Below are 18,602 nucleotides of genomic sequence, written 5' to 3'. Positions count from 1 at the left end.
TATTATTGTTTTTGCTTATTTATTTGTTATTTTGAGTAGATTAATTAGTTTATTTGTTTAATCTTGTTTTTATTATTATTTTACCTTGTTTTCCATGTTTTTGTTCATTATGTTAGCTTAGGTTTTGTTCTAGGGAAATGGATGAAGGTTATGTTAATTAATTTAATGATTGATTGTGGTTAGTATGAAATTGTTTCTTGATTATTGTGTATGGATGATGCTTTTATGGATTAGAATCTTTCTAGCTAATTGATTCTATGTTGTTAATTGTGCTTTCAATCAATTGTGCGAGAGTGAGTTGGTTGAGGGTCTAAATTCTTCCATACCTTTGCTAGGCTAGTTGCACGAGAGTGAATTAGTTTAGTAGGATAATTAACATGCTTAATTGTGCGAGAGTGAGTTAAATGTGTTGATTGTTCCTAATCGAGGGCATTTTATCTAATTGTCTGATATTGTTGAATGCATTGATGTAATTGGATTCCACTTTCCCTAGTTTTAGTTATTTGCTCTTAGTAGTGTTTAGTTGAACCTCTTTCTATCTCACAAGCTTTCCTAGTAGTCTAATTAGCATAGATTGATACACTTAGTCCTTTTGGGTTCGACCCTTTACTTACCCCTATACTCGTATTAGGGTAGTTTAGGTATTATAAATTTCTAATTTGATTAGGGTTAGTAGACCAACGACACTACTTAAACTCCCGCGATCAGCCACTGCGGTGTATGACGCTCAAGTTCTGAATGAGGAAGCTCCGCCTCCATTTAAGGCATGGGCCTTAGAGCAAGGCTTTGAGGTTTCAGATGATGAGGAAGAGACAGCTGCAGATCAGGTTGATCAAGTCCCAACTGAGAAGAACGAAGCAAACCTCTCAGCCGGCGAGGACCAGTCGGAGCAGACTCAGCAGCCCTAGCTTAGCCACCCTTGTATTTTCTGCGACAGTATGCCAACTTTTTTTCTCTGGCCTGTGAGTCGAGTATGCTTGTATTTTCTTCTTCCGGATGTATCTCCGGTTAACAATATCACCCGGCCTTTGACCAGTTTTGAATGAAATTTACCGACTGAGTCGGTTTGCTTAATTTATTTCATTTTTTTTTTGGCACTTAAATTTCGCCATTTTACCTATCTTTTTAATAGCATGCGACAGTCAGTATACCGGCTACTCTTGCCCCTGGCGGCTGTGTGATTGGTTTCAGTACTTCTGTGATTGAGTGACTAGGGAACTTTTGATGCTTTAAAAATTATGAGATGTTCCTAAGTCAATCAATCACAGTAGTGATTGCCCCAAACCAAGTACACAACCGTCCACACACCAGTAAGTAGCCTTTTACCCAGCCTGAGAACTAGCTGTACTATAGCCCTTCTCCTCCGTCTGGGATATTCGCAATCTAGTTAAATTGTCTTTTAATAAGGCGGGAGGCAAATTTCCGCCTGGCACTTGATGAGGCAGGAGACAAATGGTCTTAGGGGCCATCTAGGGTACCTGCAGTCCATTGCACTTTGTCCGTTTGCCCCATTGGGTTTACTTGTACAATTTCGTTGAATAGTCTAAATCAGAACTTCAGTCATCAACTGGCTGATGTCATTAGACATCCGGTTTTCGAGCTTAATCATTCTTTAAACTATTTTGGTCAGACAGCTATGAGTTGACCAATTAGGTCGTTAAATCTTTGCCGTCTGCATGAATACGTAGAGCACAAGGTTACCCAGATGGGAGATACTCTCTAAGACGATTCCAACCGGATGGGCGTCGCCGGACGCCTTACTCATGTTGGAGCAGAAGAATTTATAAATAAAATAACATCCGGCCATTGGCCTCATAGTTTGAACATTAATTTAGCCACTAAGTTTTTTACTCGGTCTAATTCATTCAATTGACCGTCTGTGCCTTGCACAAGCGGTATTTGATCATTACGCATGTATATATATATATATATATATACGAGGTAATTAACAGGATTGAAAGCAAAAGGCAAATTTTTTCATTAATAGGCTTTTCATTTACAAAAATTTACAAATCTCAGAAGTAGTACTTTTTCAAGTTGTCTACATTCCAAGTTCTGGGCAGCCGCCTGCCATCTGGAGTTTCTAGGCAGTAGGTGCCGTTTCTCACTTCCTCATAGATCCGGTAGGGGCCTTCCCAATTAGGAGTTATCTTTTCATGCTCATTGGCTCTACCGGTTGCCTCTATCTTTCATAACACAAAGTCCCTAACTTTCAAGGGTCGTTTGTGCACTTTTTTGTTAGGCATGGGTCATTCTCAGACGGTAAATCTCATGGCGCAAGGCGGCATTGCCCCTGCGCTCCGGGAGTGAGTCCAATGCTAGCCGCATCGCCTCCTAGTTTGCTTCTTCATCGTATAGCATGACTCGTAGAGTCAGCTTATAATGCTCGATGGGCAAGACGGCTTCAACACCGTAAACCATGAGAAATGGGGTTTCACCGATTGCCCCTTTTTCAGTTGTCCGGATGGCCCATAGGACATGAATTAACTCTTCAGCCCATAAACCACCGGCTCTTTCTATTTTCTTTTTGATGCCGTCTGAGATGAGTTTGTTAAAGGCTTCAACTTGGCCGTTTGCTTGGGGTCGACCGGCTGATGCAAAACAATGTGAGATCCCTTGATCTCCCAACCAAGTCTTGAGCTGAGGCGTCTCAAATTGATGGCCATTATCAAACACCATAGACATAGGTACCCCATACCGGGTGATGATGTTTTCCAAATGAAAGAGATGACATACTTTGTCTTGATGCCTTTGACCGCTTCTGCCTCAACCCACTTGGTGAAATAATCCACAGCCACCAGAATATAGCGCTTTCCGCCTGGCGCAGGCGTATAAGGACCTAGAATGTCCATGCCCCATTTAGCAAACGGGACCGGGCTATGGATTGCTGTCAGGTCAAATGCCGGCTGATGGATGAGCTTGCCAAATCTTTGGAACTTGTCACAATTTCTAACCATCTCCATGGCGTCTGGCTTAAGAGTGGGCCAGAAGTAACCTTGCCGCATGGTCCTGACAGCCAGGGATCTGCCGCCTATGTGAGAGGCGCAATATCTCGAGTGCAACTCTTCGAGTACTTTTTTCCCCTTTTCTGGGGTAACGCACTTCAACAAAGGTTTTAGGAAACCCGCCTTGAAGAGCTCTCCGTCTTTCATCTCAAAGTTTGTAGCACGCTTCTTTAATACGACCGCCTCCTGGGGTACTCGTAGAGCATCGGTCAAGCACTCCAATGGGTTCTTCGTCAGATATACTCCGTTTTTCCATAACTTCCAAGAAGACTGACCGAGGCGTATCACAAGAGGCGGAGGATGCCAATTTTGACAGAGCATCTGCCTGGTTGTTTTTAGACCTGGGCACCTGACTTAGATGAAATTCTTCAAGTGTCCCGACCTCAGCTTTGACCGCCTACAAGTATTTGATCATTACTGGATGGGTAGCTTCATAATCACCATGGTATTGGCTAACGACCAGCTGAGAATCTGAGCAGGCGTCAATTTTTGTTGCCCCTGCCGCCTTACACATGAGGGTACCGGCTAGCAGTGCTTCATATTCCGCCTCATTGTTTGAGGCATGGAACTTGAATTGTAGTGCATATTCATATTTATCTCCCTCCGGAGACTGACATATTATGCCTGCACCACAGCCGTTCATAGTCGAGGTCCCGTCTACATACACTTTCCATACCTGATCAAGGTTGTCCGGAGCAACCGGCCTTGTCATTTCGACAATGAAGTCGGAAAGCGCCTGACCCTTCACGGCCTTTCTTGGTTCTTAGGTGATTTCAAGACTTTGCATTTTAATAGCCCATTTGAGCATTCTGACGGATGACTCCAAGGTTGTCATTGGCCGCTTGAGGGATTGATCTGTATGGATCACCACCGTGTGTGCCAAGAAGTAAGGCTTCAATTTTTTAACAGCCATGTAGAGAGCAAGGCCAAATTTTTCAACCATGGGGTACCGGAGTTCAGCATTTCTGAGAACATGGTTAATGAAATAGACCGGGAGCTGAATGTCGTCTCTCAGCAAGGAGAACGACACCTAGGGCATGATCTGAGACGGCTAGGTACATGTAAAGCGTCTCCTTTGGAAAAGGGCTAACAAGCCTTGGTAAGGAGTGTATATGTTCTTTCAACTTCTGAAAGGCCGCCTCAGCATCATCTCTCCATTCAAATCTAGTCTTCTTCCTGATTGTTTGGAAGAAGTAAAGGCATTTGTCGCCTGACCGGTTGAGGAATCTCCTAAGCGCACCGAGGCAACCGGTAAGCCTCTGAGCTTACTTGACAGTGCGGGGTGACTTAATGTCAATCATCGCATGTATCTTCTTGGGGTTGGCCTCTATCCCCCTTTGATCAATCAGGAATCCGAGAAACTTCCCAGACTCAACACCAAAAACACACTTTTTGGTATTTAACATGACCTTATGCCGCCTGAGTGTGGTGAAGGTTTCTCGGAGATCAGCAAGGTGATCCGTCTGTAGCTTAGATTTGACTATCATGTCATCAATGTATACCTCTACATTCCTCCCAATCTGATTAATGAAGACTATATTAATCATCCGTTGGAAAGTAGTCGGCGCATTTTTCAAGCCAAACGACATCAATGTATAACAGAATAACCCCTGATCAGTGACGAAGGCCGTCTTCTCTTAATCTTTTTTCCAGAAGGGTATCTGGTGGAAGCCGGAGTAGGCATCCATAAAACTCATCAAGGCATGCCCGGCTGTAGAGTCAACCAAACTGTCAATCTTTGGAAGCAGGTAACTATCTTTTGGACATGCCTTGTTCAAGTCAGTGTAGTATACACACATGCGCCAAGTACCATTCAACTTCTTTACAAGCACCACGTTCGCAACCCAATCAGGGAAGTTACATGGCCGAATGAATCCGACGTCTAACAACCTTTTAACCTCGGCAGCTGCCGCCTGACTTCTTTACTCGCCGTGATTTCTTTTCTTTTGCTGGATGGGATTCTTTTTTGGATCTACGGCGAGTTAGTGGACAGCAAGATCCGGGCTGATGCCTGGCATCTCTTCCACTTCAAAGGCAAAGATTTCTTTGAATTCTTTCAGTAGGAGGTGCAAGTCTGCACCAAACCTTCCAAAGTTAGCCGTCCCCACCTTAACAGTTTGCTTAGGACGGCTGTCTAGAGGAATATTAATGTGCTCACCAGCCGGCTGGGAACGAAGATCATCTGACCGTTCCCAGGTCAGTGATTGGTATTTCTTCTCCTTCTTCACCTCCATCAGCTGATCAATTTTTCTTTTCTTTGCGGCTGCTGGAGGGGGTGAATCAGGGTCCTTGGCATCGTCAAGGTCTATTGGCTCCTTCGGCTGACTGGCTACAGCAGCCGTTGGTTTGACGTTTGAGAGATTACACTCCCTTGCCGTCTTCTGATCCTCGTTGAGGGAGCCAACAGAGCCATCATCCATTTCATACTTAAGCAGCATGAGAGCCGAGATGATGACGACCTTACACTCGTTCAGAGTCGGTCGGCCAAGAATGATGTTGTAGGTGGTCAAAACTTTAACCAACAAGAACCAGACGATCATATGTCGCCCTTTTTCCTTCTGGCCCAGTCGGATAGGTAGATCAATTTGTCCGACTGGGTGCACGACCCCTCCACCAAAGCCAACTAGTGGATGGGGGACGTCGTGCAGGTTGTCCAGCTTATAGCTCAGCTTGGACAGACACTTGTAGCTGATGAGATTAGAGGAGCTACCTGTGTATATAAAGATCCAACCAACCAGCTGGTTGGCAACCTTACACTCAATGATGACTGGGTCGCCATGCGGCCTACAGACTTTGCCCCGATCCTTCTCAGTGATGATGATGTCTGGGAATGTACCACTGGTGGACGCCTATCCATCATCAACCGACTGGATCATCTTCTTCAGATGATCCTTGCAAACCCGCCTGCTATTGTGTAGATCGGATCCTTGTCGGTGTCCGAGCTACTAGTAGGCTGGACAGTCTTAGACGACTGCCCCGGATTCGTCTTGGAAGCCGCTTTGGATTTCAAGACATAGGACTTTAGCAAGCCCTTGTCAGCCAGACGGTCCAACGTCCACTTGAGGCTATAGCAGTCGTTGGTGTCACGGCCCACTTCCTCATGGAAGTGACAGTATTTAATCTTGTTCCGTGACTGAACGGAACTCTTCATTGGATTTAGCTTCTCAATGGTCAGCCGGTCCTTTATCTCCATGAAGATGGAGAGGCAGTCTTTATTGAATTCGTACCGAGAGACGTACGTCTTGAATTCTTTCTTTTTCTTTTTGGACGGCTGATTAGGCTCATCAACCGCCCAAACTTCTTTCTCTTTTTTCTCTTTTTAGCTTTCTTAGCCGGCTGAGCAGACCGACTCTCTTTTTGCTTGTTAGACTTCTTAGAGTCTGACTGACGGCTAGACGAGCAAAGGTCGGTAGCTTGAATAAAGCTCTCTGCCTCTATCAACGCCTTTTGAAGGGTGAAAACCCTCTTTCGGACAAGGCCGAACTTAAAGGTCGACCCATCCTTCAGACTCTTGAAAAAGTATGTATAGGCTACCTCGTCAGACAGCCCCTGACACCAGATTGAACCATCTGACATAACAGCAAACACCTTCTCTTTCTCCCTGCCGTTTGGTGCTCAAGTCAAGACTTGTTTTCTTGGCAGGGATGTTCATTGAGAAGTTGGAGGTAAACAAGAAAGCAAGCTTCCTGAAGCTGTCAATACAACCCGACTGGCAGGTTGCCGAACCATTGTTGGGCTATGCCCTTCAAGGTAGTCGGGAAGCATTGGCACCACATAGCATCCTCTGACCCCTGCATGTCCATAAGGTTGGAGTAGGCCATGAGGTGGTCCTCCGGGTTGGAGGTACCATCATAGGAACCAACCAACACATTCTTAACCTTAGCCGGTTGTGCCACCTCGGTTATCTCCTTGGTGAACGCAGAAGTTTGTTCACCAAGTTTAAGTAGACGGAGTTGCCAGTCCAAAGGTTAGACATTGTATGCCGCCTGTCCTCCAAAGAAGGCCGGCTGCATGAAATGAGGGGAATACGGGCCGTATACCACCCGAGGCACATACAGGGCATTCCCAATCATCTGAGGGCCAGAATGGACGGACTTACTGCTTGTATGGCTTCATGCAAGGACTGAGTATCCTTGCGGATGTATTTTTGAAGCTGCTTGGAAAGCTCGAGGTAGAGGCTGACTCAGACAGCAACTGATTCCAATTTCGCTCGATAACATGTCGAGCATCGGTGAAAGTCTTTTTGCTGCCATCTGGTTGAACAGCACGAATGACCTTCCTTGTGCCCGTATAGGGAAGAAGATTTTTGTTCAGTCAATGGCAGGCGTAGTCTTCTCCTTGGGATGTGGAGTAGGTTGCCTGTCCCTGGCTGACTTCTACCTCGCAGTTCGAGGAGATTTGTTGGACGTCTGGCTCTTGCTAGAGCCAGTTGTCTTCTTTTTTATCAAGTCCTTGATCTCACCCTTGAAACTTGTCATGAATTTCATGAGCTCATCTCTGGTGACTGGAGCCTGACCTCTTTCCGTTTGGGTTTCCTCTTCCGGCTGCCCAGGGGGCTTGCTTATACCCACCTGGCTGTCACCACGTTCCAGGTTATCTCTGGGATGGATGCGCGTAGACATGAGTGACCCATCTTTGGCCACATATGTTTCGACCTGAGGATCATCATCCTCATGGTCTGTAAAGACCTCCGGCTGATGATCCTTAGGGTCAAGAGGTGGTACATACTCTTGAACCATCTTAGAGGTAATCTCCCCACAGACGGCGCCAAATGTTTTGGGTGTTTTTGTCCCTCGGGAGAGTTACGGCTCGAAGACTGGTCTGACTACGCCTGTACTTGCAAAACAACGGAGACTCCGGTTAGTTGGAGCTCCGCCTTCGACGATCAAGTAAGAACTAGTAGGAGAATGTGAAAAAGATGCGGAAAGTAAAGTGGGATCCTCTCGAATTTCGAGATCAGGTGTTTTCTCTGATGTGAGAGAATGTAGGGTAGGTGTAATAAATGATTGAATGTCTCCCAAAAATGGGGGATATCTCCCTATTTATAGGGTCATTGGGAAAGGTGCTCTCTCTTAGGTCATTCTGACCTAGATTTGGTGGGCTGCGCCTTTTTGCAGCGTTCTAGGGGATTGGGCCTTGAAGGCCGCAATTCTAGCCGGTATCTGAGGCTGCCACGTGTCTCCTGATAATTGGCCCAAGTGAACTTGTCCAGGCTTGACATGTGGCCCTCTCTGATTGGTCCACATGTATAGGGTATTTTTACCCAAAACAGGAGTCAACGTGACATATAGGTTACGGGTTCGAATCTCATCCACCCCTCCTTCAAAGTGGAATTAATTCACGCCAGGTATAGGTGGGCTTGTGCTGCATCCACATTTCAAGCCCAAAAGGGCCTTTTATGTGAGGAGGAGTGATAGAGTATAACACATATTCCTGAGCCACAACCATTAGCTTAACCTTTTGGTTGAATTGGTCTATTTAACATGGTATCAGAGCCAGGTTCGCGATATGGGACCTTAATGGCTAAAGTTCACTGGGCCAAGAGTTGGTCCATGTGAGGGGGAGTGAAGAAGCACTCTAGCCCGAAAAATCACATAAGACAAAGATAAAAGGGACCTTACATGTGAGGGGGAGTGTTGAAGAATACACCTCCCAAGTATCACCACATGTAAGTGACGGAAGGTAAATTCTAGGTCGTTGGATTCTAAAACTCCCCCGATCAAACAAAATTTATAACCAAACCTACTCCTGGTATATGGGTAAGTCCGAGTCGAACACAAAGGAATGGAGGCATATTCTATGGTCTTAAGTCAAGCTATTCCGAAGATTGAATAGTCGGTTTGGTAAAACAAAAGCAAATCAGCACAACAAATTCTAAGGATAGACATCAATATCAACTTATCAAGACACTAGGGAATTAGGATCCACATACATTCACGATAAACATGATAATTTGATAGGAAGTTGATCAATCGAATGACGCGAGGGAAAATAGTATTTGTAATTAAAATCACTTAAAAAGCTATTTCCTAGGTGTCAAACTAGTGGTCTCTACGAATGACTATCAAAGGAAACTCACGAGACAAGATCAATTGATAAGAGTAGATTCCAAATAAATGTGTCGTATCAATGAAAACTACAATGCAATCTAGCTTGATAATCAAGGTTAGCTACTCCTCAACAAATCAAACACATGCACCCATTCCATCAACCAATTTAATCATAATATCAAATCAATCAAAATTCCTAAATTAGCATTAGTCTATCATTCATACATGCGTCACCACATCCCTAGCAAAGGATCTACTCACTACACATTGTAGAGTTGAAAATCAAAACTAAACAAATCACCAATTTCATCATCAACATTGTAATCAAAATATCAACAATCAGTTTAAACAATCAACTACAAATTTAACAATATATCAAAGATCAATCACTAAAATTGCATTAAAATGGAAGAAATTCTTACAAACTTTGATCAATATCAAAGAGAATGAAGATCAAAATGTAGCAATCATCAACTACCAAGTTTCTCTCTCTAAAATCTTGAACAAAAGTCTCCAAAAATCTTGAGCTTCTCTCTCTAAAAATCTATTCTATTCAATTTCTCATACAATTCTAGTACAATTCTCTATCTAGAAAGGAAGAAAATCTATATATAGTAAAACTTACAAAGGAGAAGTTAGTTAGACGTCCAAAAAGAACCCGTACAGGCACGCCCTCTCCTCATAATGCGCGGCCACAGAGAAATGGGTACGGAACGGGGGAAACAGGGTTGCGCGCCTGCGCCTCGCACATGCGCACCAGTGCCCGCCTCGTACGCGCCCATGCCTGGGACTAGGACAGCCTTCCTTGTGCGTCCATCGATGCCTCCGTGCGCTCCACTTGATGAACATTAGGGGTGGCAGTTTCCAAAGGGTCCCACGGTGGGTTCAACACCACTTTTGATGCCCACGTAGCTTGAGAGCGCAGCCTAGAAGACTTGGAGCTTGCACACCTCAAATCTTGAGCTTCAAAGGAAAAGACCGGCTTGCATCTTGAGCCTTACAAATCCCGAGAAAGAGCAATGGAGACCCTTGGACATCAGCTTTCTCCTGAAATCAAAGAAAATCAAACAAATAAAAGAGAAAAGACAAAATAAACTAAGAAATGCAAAAAAAAGGGGAAAACAACTAAGAAAAGCACAAACTAAAGAAATGACATATAAAATTATTGAAAAAGAGATAAAAAGAGCTATAGAAGCAAGTAAAAATCATCCTAGAAAAACTTATTCAAACAAGGAAATAGGAAAGAAAAGGATAAGAATGTACTCTAAAACTCACTTCCGTAGGAATCATGGTTGTTTTTAGCCACAACAAGCCCTTTAAACCCCAAAGTCGCCAATGAGGATGAGTGAGGTCTGGTAAGGGTATCCAAAGAGTTTGACTCATTACTCTTAAAGGTAAAAATGAGGCAAATCATTAAAAAAAATAAAATCAATAAGGAAAAAGTAAAACCAAAAGCCTTTGAAATGAACTTTTACAAATGATCAAATACAAGTGAATAAACAACTTTCTATATAATAAGGGTATGCACGTTCCAAGATATCTAAGGTTGATTGAAATATAAAATATGCTAAGCATAGAGAACTAATGAAACACAATTCACCTTCATCTCAAACAATCTTACCACGTTCTCCCAATGAGTTTCAAATCCACCTCTAGTGAGCATCTCAATATTTCTTCGAAGGAACCAGAAAAGAAAAGATTTTAGGGCTACTCGACATCTTGACTATGCACACCGCTCCATAGGCTTGACTCACATCTCCCTCCACCGACTTGTGACTCAACCAAAAAGGTCAAAAAGGTCTTGAAAAGGGTTGTAATGTAAGGGCGAAAAGGGTGAAGGTAGGCTAAAATTTGAAATTTGGTGGTATTGTGAAGCAAAGGGTGATCAATCCTCAACATCATAATCAAGCAATCACCAACCAAAAACACCAACACCCCCAAGCTTATTCAAAGCCAAAATCACAATCACATATACAAAAAGCGTATGAATGCTTCCCTCCAAGCTAAAATGAAGCATTGTGCTCAATGCTCAAAATAGGGAGAAATACACTTACATCAAAATATTTTTGGACTTTTTCATATTTCACAATTTTTTTTCACTTTTTCCAAAGCATTAGAACTTTCTTTTCTTTTTCTCATTTTTTCATTTTTCTATTTTTCACTTTATTGCATTGTCCTCGCCTCTTTTAACTATGGGCGGCTTTTTCAACTTGGCATTTGCCTTTATTCACAAAATATACACAAAATAAACTTTCTTACGTTATAAGAACCAATATTCAAACTCATCCACCACAATCTCCATTAATAATGATTAATTGCTTTACCAAAACCAAGAATGGAAACAAGAATGAACCAAAGGCTCAAAATCTAAAGATATGGCTTGAAAAGAAGGTTTATGGCTCAAATGGTTAGCAAGTAGGCAAATGTAAACCCAAAATAAAGAAATGGAATCTATCTTAGAGAAATAAAAATCACCACCCCGAAAAGATGCCTTTGTCCTTCCTAAATGGTTCGGTCGCGATCTCGAGAGATAGGAGTCAAGTTCAAGATAAAGCATGCAATAGTAAAGGATCCATGTGCCGCTCATGCAAAATATGTAGAAGACTAGAAAAGAATGAAACCTCATATGGTTGTAGCAATAACTCACTATTAGCTTCAAATTCACCAAAGGGAGCAACACCTTTTTACCACAAACAATTAGAATCCGGCTTCAAGGTCCCAAAAGTTCTAAAGACACTACCTTAGCATACTCTATCCTAGAATCAACCAAACATACTCTCAAACTGTGCATACTGATACCACATAGGAAACCATTCATTCAAAAATAAAAGGTCGGATGGTATTATGTCCAAATCATAAAGCAAAACATTAAAAGTAACCAAAAAGAAAGCCTCAAAATCATTTTTTTTTATTTTTGCCTTTTTAAAAGAGGAAAAGAAAAAGGAAAAGAGAAAAGAGAAGAGAAGGAAAAGTAAAAGGAGAAGAAAAGAGAAATAAAAGTATAAAGATGCATGCATATAATATAAATCCCAATCGACATACAAGTGGTCATTCGACAACATCGTCAATGACCCCAAACACCCTATGGTGTTACAAAGCAAACATCCTCGAACCGTCCAACTCTTTCTAAACTAATCCTAATCTAAGAAAAGAATGAAAGAAAAGAAAGTGGGAAATAAGAAATATCTCACCAAGTTATCCAAGCTAAGCTAATAAAAGCGGGGTAAAAGAAAATACCACCTCCAGCTCCATAAAGCATTAGCATGAATCGTCGAAACTCAGTGAGAATAAAAGAGAAAATGAAACTATATGCAAAGAAAAAGGTTAGTAACTTCAAAACAAAATAATAAAATAGCAAAATAAAACTATACACTAATCAACAAGCATTTGAATTAGACGGTTTGGATTCAAGGGTTTTGGATTAAAAGGGTTTGGATTAAGGGATCAAAAATCATCATCACAGAACAATCATCTCAACATCATCATCAAAAAGATACTCAACAAGATAAATATGAGACAATCATAGAAACAACAACATAACCAACAACGCTCGACATCGTAAAACATCAAGCAAGACAAGCAATCACAAGGCATCAAGGCACTAAAGATCAAGGATATTCACAACAACAAAATTGGCCACCGAGTCTTTCCCACAAGAATAATGTTCCCCCAACCTAGACAAAAATACATCTCAACAAAGAGGGGGAACTAATTACCACTATGCCCGGCATCATCATCGTTGTCATCCCTATCATAGGAAAACTCGGATGAGGGACCATAAGGATCCAATCCCTTGGTGTAGCCGGGTGGCCAACCATAGTGGCCCCTAAAGTTGTCTTGTTGCAAAGGGGCCAAGGGAGTAAATTTCTCGGGCAATTCTAGAGGTAAAGGATGGGTAGGGCCGACAAAGGGGTAGTTAGGATCAACCCTATAGTCGCTCCCACCGGGCACACGGTAATCATAGTTATCGTGGTCATTTGGGAAAGAGCGGGTCTCGGTGTTGGACCCTTGAGGTCCTTGCAAATATGGGTATGTAGGCATCCCATCACTCCCTCTAGACGGCACAGGATCGAGTTGAGGAGGGAAGTATGGGTATTTAACCGTGGGGGTGATCTCCCCACTGTAAGGAGGGTGTGCCCATCATAGGGATCCTTCTCCTCTATGCCTGTGGCCCTTTAAAAGCCTAGGACTTTACACTTTTTAGGGTGTTTTAGGATTTAAATTCCCGACTGTTTGGGAGACCTTTGAATTAGAGTTGATCATATCATTATGCTTTTTTGTAAGAAACTAGTAAGGAGTCGCCAATGAGTTTTAGGAAAACTCATAAACCTCGTTCATTCCTTTCTCCCAAGTAGGGTTCAAGGGATATTTAGCATAAATCATAAGTTTACCCCATGCCCAAATTGGTCTACTTGTACCAAAAATGAGTTTGGGAGCGAGGGTACTAAAATAACGTTCCCTTTAGGGGGAATCGCTATTCTAACCCTAGTGCGGCCTCTACTAGCTCTTCCTTTTTCACAATTTTATTACCAAACAATATATGCAACGTGGCTCCTAAAAACTAAGTAAGTTGATTTTATTTAAAAGCATTAATCACGTAGGAATTACATTGCAAAGGTCGTTATTCTTTCGTTATTCAAATTCGTGAAAAGAACAAGAAATAAACAATGTTCGCCTTGGCTTAGGTGATAAAACAATCAATTAATTATTCAAATTCTAGTCTTGATTAACACAAGAATGCTACGCGAGTTAAATTAATTAAAAGTTTGTTTAAAGTGATCAAACAACACTATTTATTCAATTAAAGTTATTTAAACAAGAAAAGGAAAGTGATTTATCTAAGTGCTCAGGAAACTAACCATTCTTCTTTTATGCTAAATCTCCGTTTAATGCGTCTATGGACTTTCTTTCTTTTATGTACCTCCAAGGACTTCAATGGATTCAATTAGGGTTGGAAATTATTTGGGAATAAAGAAGAAGAGTAGTATGATAATAAGAGAAATTGAGAGATTAGAGATTCAAGAATACTAGGGTTTAGAATTCTGATTTTCTAGTCCTCTTTAGGGTTAAACGAAGACCCCTATTTATATGCATAGGAATCTAGGTTTAGGGTTTTAGAGCTGCGGCATTAGGTCGTGCGCACAACTCTAGGAGTCATGCTGGGTGCTGCGCGCATCTCAATGACTTGCACGCGTCTGACGCGCGCAACTCACTGCGCTCGGTGCGGTTCGCCTTATATAAAAACGCGTTTTTAAAACTTCCATAACTTTTGATTACAAAGTTGAATTAAGGTGTTTTAGATATCATTGGAAACATCTGAATGTCCAAATTCCAATGTCGTTGGAATTAGGTTAAAATCTGTTATGGATCAAAAGTTATGGTCGTTGGAGTGCAAGGGTGTCGGTTTTAGGGCCCGGTTTAATGTTTTGATCATAACTTCTTCGTTTTTACTCGGAATTGGGCTTATAATATGTCGTTGGAAAGATCTTTGAAAGGGCTATCCATTTTTTAGGCCTCGAATAGAATTTTTATGGTTAGTTTATCTGATTGGCTCTGTTAACAATGTAAGATCCATTTGATCTAATCATTACGTTTGACGCATTTGGGTCCGTTATTAATTAAGTTTAAACATGTACAAGCACGTTTTAGGCCTAATTAGTAATCAAACAAGGCTCTAATATAACTTGGTCTCAAATATAGGTTTTAACTTACTTCATAGTGCATTTCATAGTCCATAAACACTTCAACTTTGATCTAGCATGAAGAACAGATTTTTGTAACATCATCGCACTTCCTGTCGGTACTGGAGGCCAAAAGTAGGTGTCTGTAGTTAGCCCCCACTTTGATCAAGTCTATAATAGACGATGATGCAAAAAGCTAACAAAGAAGAAAATAAACTACAAAATGCAAAGTAATTTAAAAGATTTCGATGATTCGTGCATTATTACGTCTAACAATGCACAAAACCGTTGGAAAGTTTCAAAACGGATCAAAATCTGAGTACTAGACTTTTAAGTTACCAGTATCCGCGCACAACTCAATGGGTCACGTTGGCCAGGCATGCGCAAGAAACTGGGTTGCGCTGGGATGCCACGCGCAACTTGATAAGTTGCGCGCTACATTTGAATTAGTAAAAAGAGTTGGAGAAGCGCGATCTGCAACTAACTCTCTTCTTCTCCTCTTTTGCCATTTTTTATCTCTTTTCATTTTTGTTTGTTGTTTTGAAGCTAAAAAAAGTAAATCTTGCTCCTTTTATTGTACCAAAATTTGAACTTGGTCAATAAAATGGAAAAAGCCGAATAAAGAACTCTAACTTTAGATGTTGGGGACTTTGATCTGACTTATTTTCATGAATTTGTTTGTTCTATGTCATTGGAACATGTTTAAAGAGTGTATTGTAACAAATTTCATGTGAAATGGTAAAGTATTGATCTTGTATGAGCATATACAAGCATATACGTATTTAATTTTCGAATTTGTACTTAAACTTTTTCTTCTTTGCTCACGTAGACTATACTTGTAAATTTTAATGTAAATTAAAGTATTATTAGAATGACAATTATGCACTAAAACTATGATCAAAATTTTAAACTTTGATAATGACATGAAATTGTTGAAAACATCGTCAAACTGGTGTAATTTGGCTATATTTCGAGCTTTTGAGCCCCCTTTCGAATGTCGTAGCCCCTAATATTGGGTACCTTCGATGACTTGTTTGTTTTTAAGAATTAGACCTTTTCATGTTGCTCGAAATAGGTCTAGAAATCCTGTGTTTTGTCTTATTGTTACAACAAGGAAATTTTGCAAAAAACCACTTTTTAAATCTTGTTTTTTGCAAATAACCACCTTATAAAAAAAATGTTGCAAAAAGCCACCATTTTTCAAAAAAATGTTGCAAGTTAACACCTAATGCCGGAAAGTGACTATTTGACTCTTGCTCCAGCGTTGACCCAACCACATGCCAAACACATGACATTTTTCCTTTCTTTTTCTCCTTTGATTTCTCACTTCTCCTCCTCTTTTCTTCTTTCTTTCTCTTCTCTGCTCCTCTTTCTACTCATTAGTTGCTCCTCCATTGTAGATTGCTGCAGCTCCTTCACAATTCAAGTAAGTTTTTTTTTCCTTTCTCTTTCTTCTCTACTCATCTTCTTCTTCGTCTCTTCTCTATTAATAAAGCGATTAATTTTGCGAAATACATAAATTAGGGTTAGCTAATTTCTTTCTTAAATTAGTACTCAGCTCCTCGGTGTAATTTCTCAATCTCCAATACACAAAAAAGTGTGGGTGTGGCGTCCCAATTGCGAGGTTGAAGTCTTGGACTCATGAGAACCCTACACGAAGATTTGAGGCCTGCAAATTTTACAACCCATACACAAATCAAAGGGATTGAAACTTCTTTAGGTGGGTTGAGCCTTGTGTTTGCCTCTTATACCTTTAACTATTGATGACAACACAAATGTTAGAGAAAAATTCTAAGAACATGATCTGATGTTATTGGGCGAAAAACCAAGACAAGTGAAAATAGACGATGAAAAATAAAAAAAAAATTACCTTATTTGGATTACCCAACAGCTATTTCGACCACATGCAATAAATCACGTGTCAAATCTAGCCTGCAACATACTCAACCATTGTTGAGTCGAAGTAGATGCGAGGAAGAAAGAGAAAGAAAGAGGCACAGGGGAGGAGATCGAAGGAGAAAGGGGAAAAAAGAAAGGGGGGATTAGGGATTAATTAAATGTCATGTGCGTGGCACGTCACTGGGCCAATGCCGGAGCAAGGGTCAAATAGTCACTTTCCGGCATTAGGTGTTAACTTGCAACATTTTTTTGAAAGGTGGTGGCTTTTTGTAACATATTTTTTTATAAGGTGGTTATTTGCAAAAAAAACAAGATTAAAAAGGTGGTTTTTTGCAAAAGTTCCTTACAACAACTAGGATCTTTGAAACGTTTAAACGAGTGTGTTAAAATCGTTTTTGACCATTCATAGTTTTAACAAATGAAATTTGCTAAGTCTAGTAATATTGGTCATTCGTTGGAACAAGTAAGAGAAAAAATGAAATGTTGCTCAATTTTTTCTCTATTCTCGCTACTCTCGAATTTTTTCTCTTGAATTTAAATTTTGTTACTAATTGAAGCTCGAGAAAGTAGATATTATCCTCTATGTGAAATTCCAATGTGCAACAATAGAGAATGATGACCCCTTAATTTTTAACTTAGGATTCTTTTATTTAAGTTTTAACTCATGAAATTGAAGTGTCTTGATACAATTTTCATGATGAACGATGGAGTATTAAACTTTCGTATGAGCAAGTATGTTATATGCATTTGAATTTTATTTTGATACTCATGATTTTGTTTCTTTTGCTCTATACTAGTCGTACTCTCTAATCTTTGAGGTATTGAAACAATTATGTACTAAGATTAGTTTTTTTTACCTGAAAATGGCTCGAATATGTAGCTTGTTCGATGGCCAAGTTCAATTGCAAACATAATTTTCAAAGGAACAAAATGATTGTCAAATCATTGTGATGCAATTGAAAATTGTAACGCTCGAGATCTATGTAAACCATTTATAGTTTAGGCGATTCTCGAAAGTAGATTGAATGGCATAAATATCTCATTTTGTTTATTGTGGATATTGGAGCCCCCATGAGTCGGGTTATGCGCATTCTTGCCATTTCACAAGTCTTGGAGCCCCCAATTTTGGGTAGTTCTAATGACTTGCTATTGTTTAGGTCATTTATATAATCATGATATGGGAATGAGCCTATGTATCCCATGTTTTTGTTTTGAGAACATTTTAGGAGAATGACATGGCCTACGCATTTTAGTTAAAGTCATGTTCAAGGAAGCAAGTTGGTTCTTTGCTTGTTTATAAACCCAAAACAATTATAGTTAAGGTTTATTAATGTTTACCTAATGTCAAAACGAAACATCAAATGATTTCATTGTTCTTATCAATCTTTGATTTTGGTCTTGTAGGTGGTTCGTTTACCATTCCTAAGCCCATGTTCGCACGATAACTAGGCGAGAACAAGTTCGAGTCAAGAAGAAGTCGAATCTTAGTTCATTCCTTTTGGAAATATTTATGTATATACATGTATTATCCAAACGGTTATTGAGAATCTGAAAATTTATTTATTTGAGAAAATGAAACAAAAATTCAAAAAGGAAATTTTGAAGACTATTTTTTATTTAGAGAGTAAGAAACATGTTATTTCGAACTAGAATTCAAAATTTAGCGAAGGTCCAATAATTTAAACGAAATTTTGGTTTGAAAGCAACTTTTTCTAGTACGCAAAATACATAATTATGTTTTTTTTCAAAATTGGATCCAAGATGGAATGAAAAGTTTAGCTTGTAATTGAGTGTAACTTTTCCATCCAAGATTGATGAAGGTAAGTTGTAATTTACAACTTATTTCAACAAAGCTATGAAAATGTGAGCAAGCTTTTTTATATCTAATTTTGTTTATGTTTTTCTTTTTAGTGTTTGTCATCATTGTCATATTTTGCTAATTAAAAGTGAAGTTCTTCCAATTAAAT

This window comes from Chenopodium album, chromosome 18 (assembly GCF_948465745.1).
Source record: "Chenopodium album chromosome 18, dcCheAlbu1.1, whole genome shotgun sequence".
NCBI classification, from domain to species: domain Eukaryota; kingdom Viridiplantae; phylum Streptophyta; class Magnoliopsida; order Caryophyllales; family Amaranthaceae; genus Chenopodium; species Chenopodium album.
The sequence above is the reverse complement of the archived record's forward strand: the minus strand, read 5'-3'. Positions refer to the sequence as shown.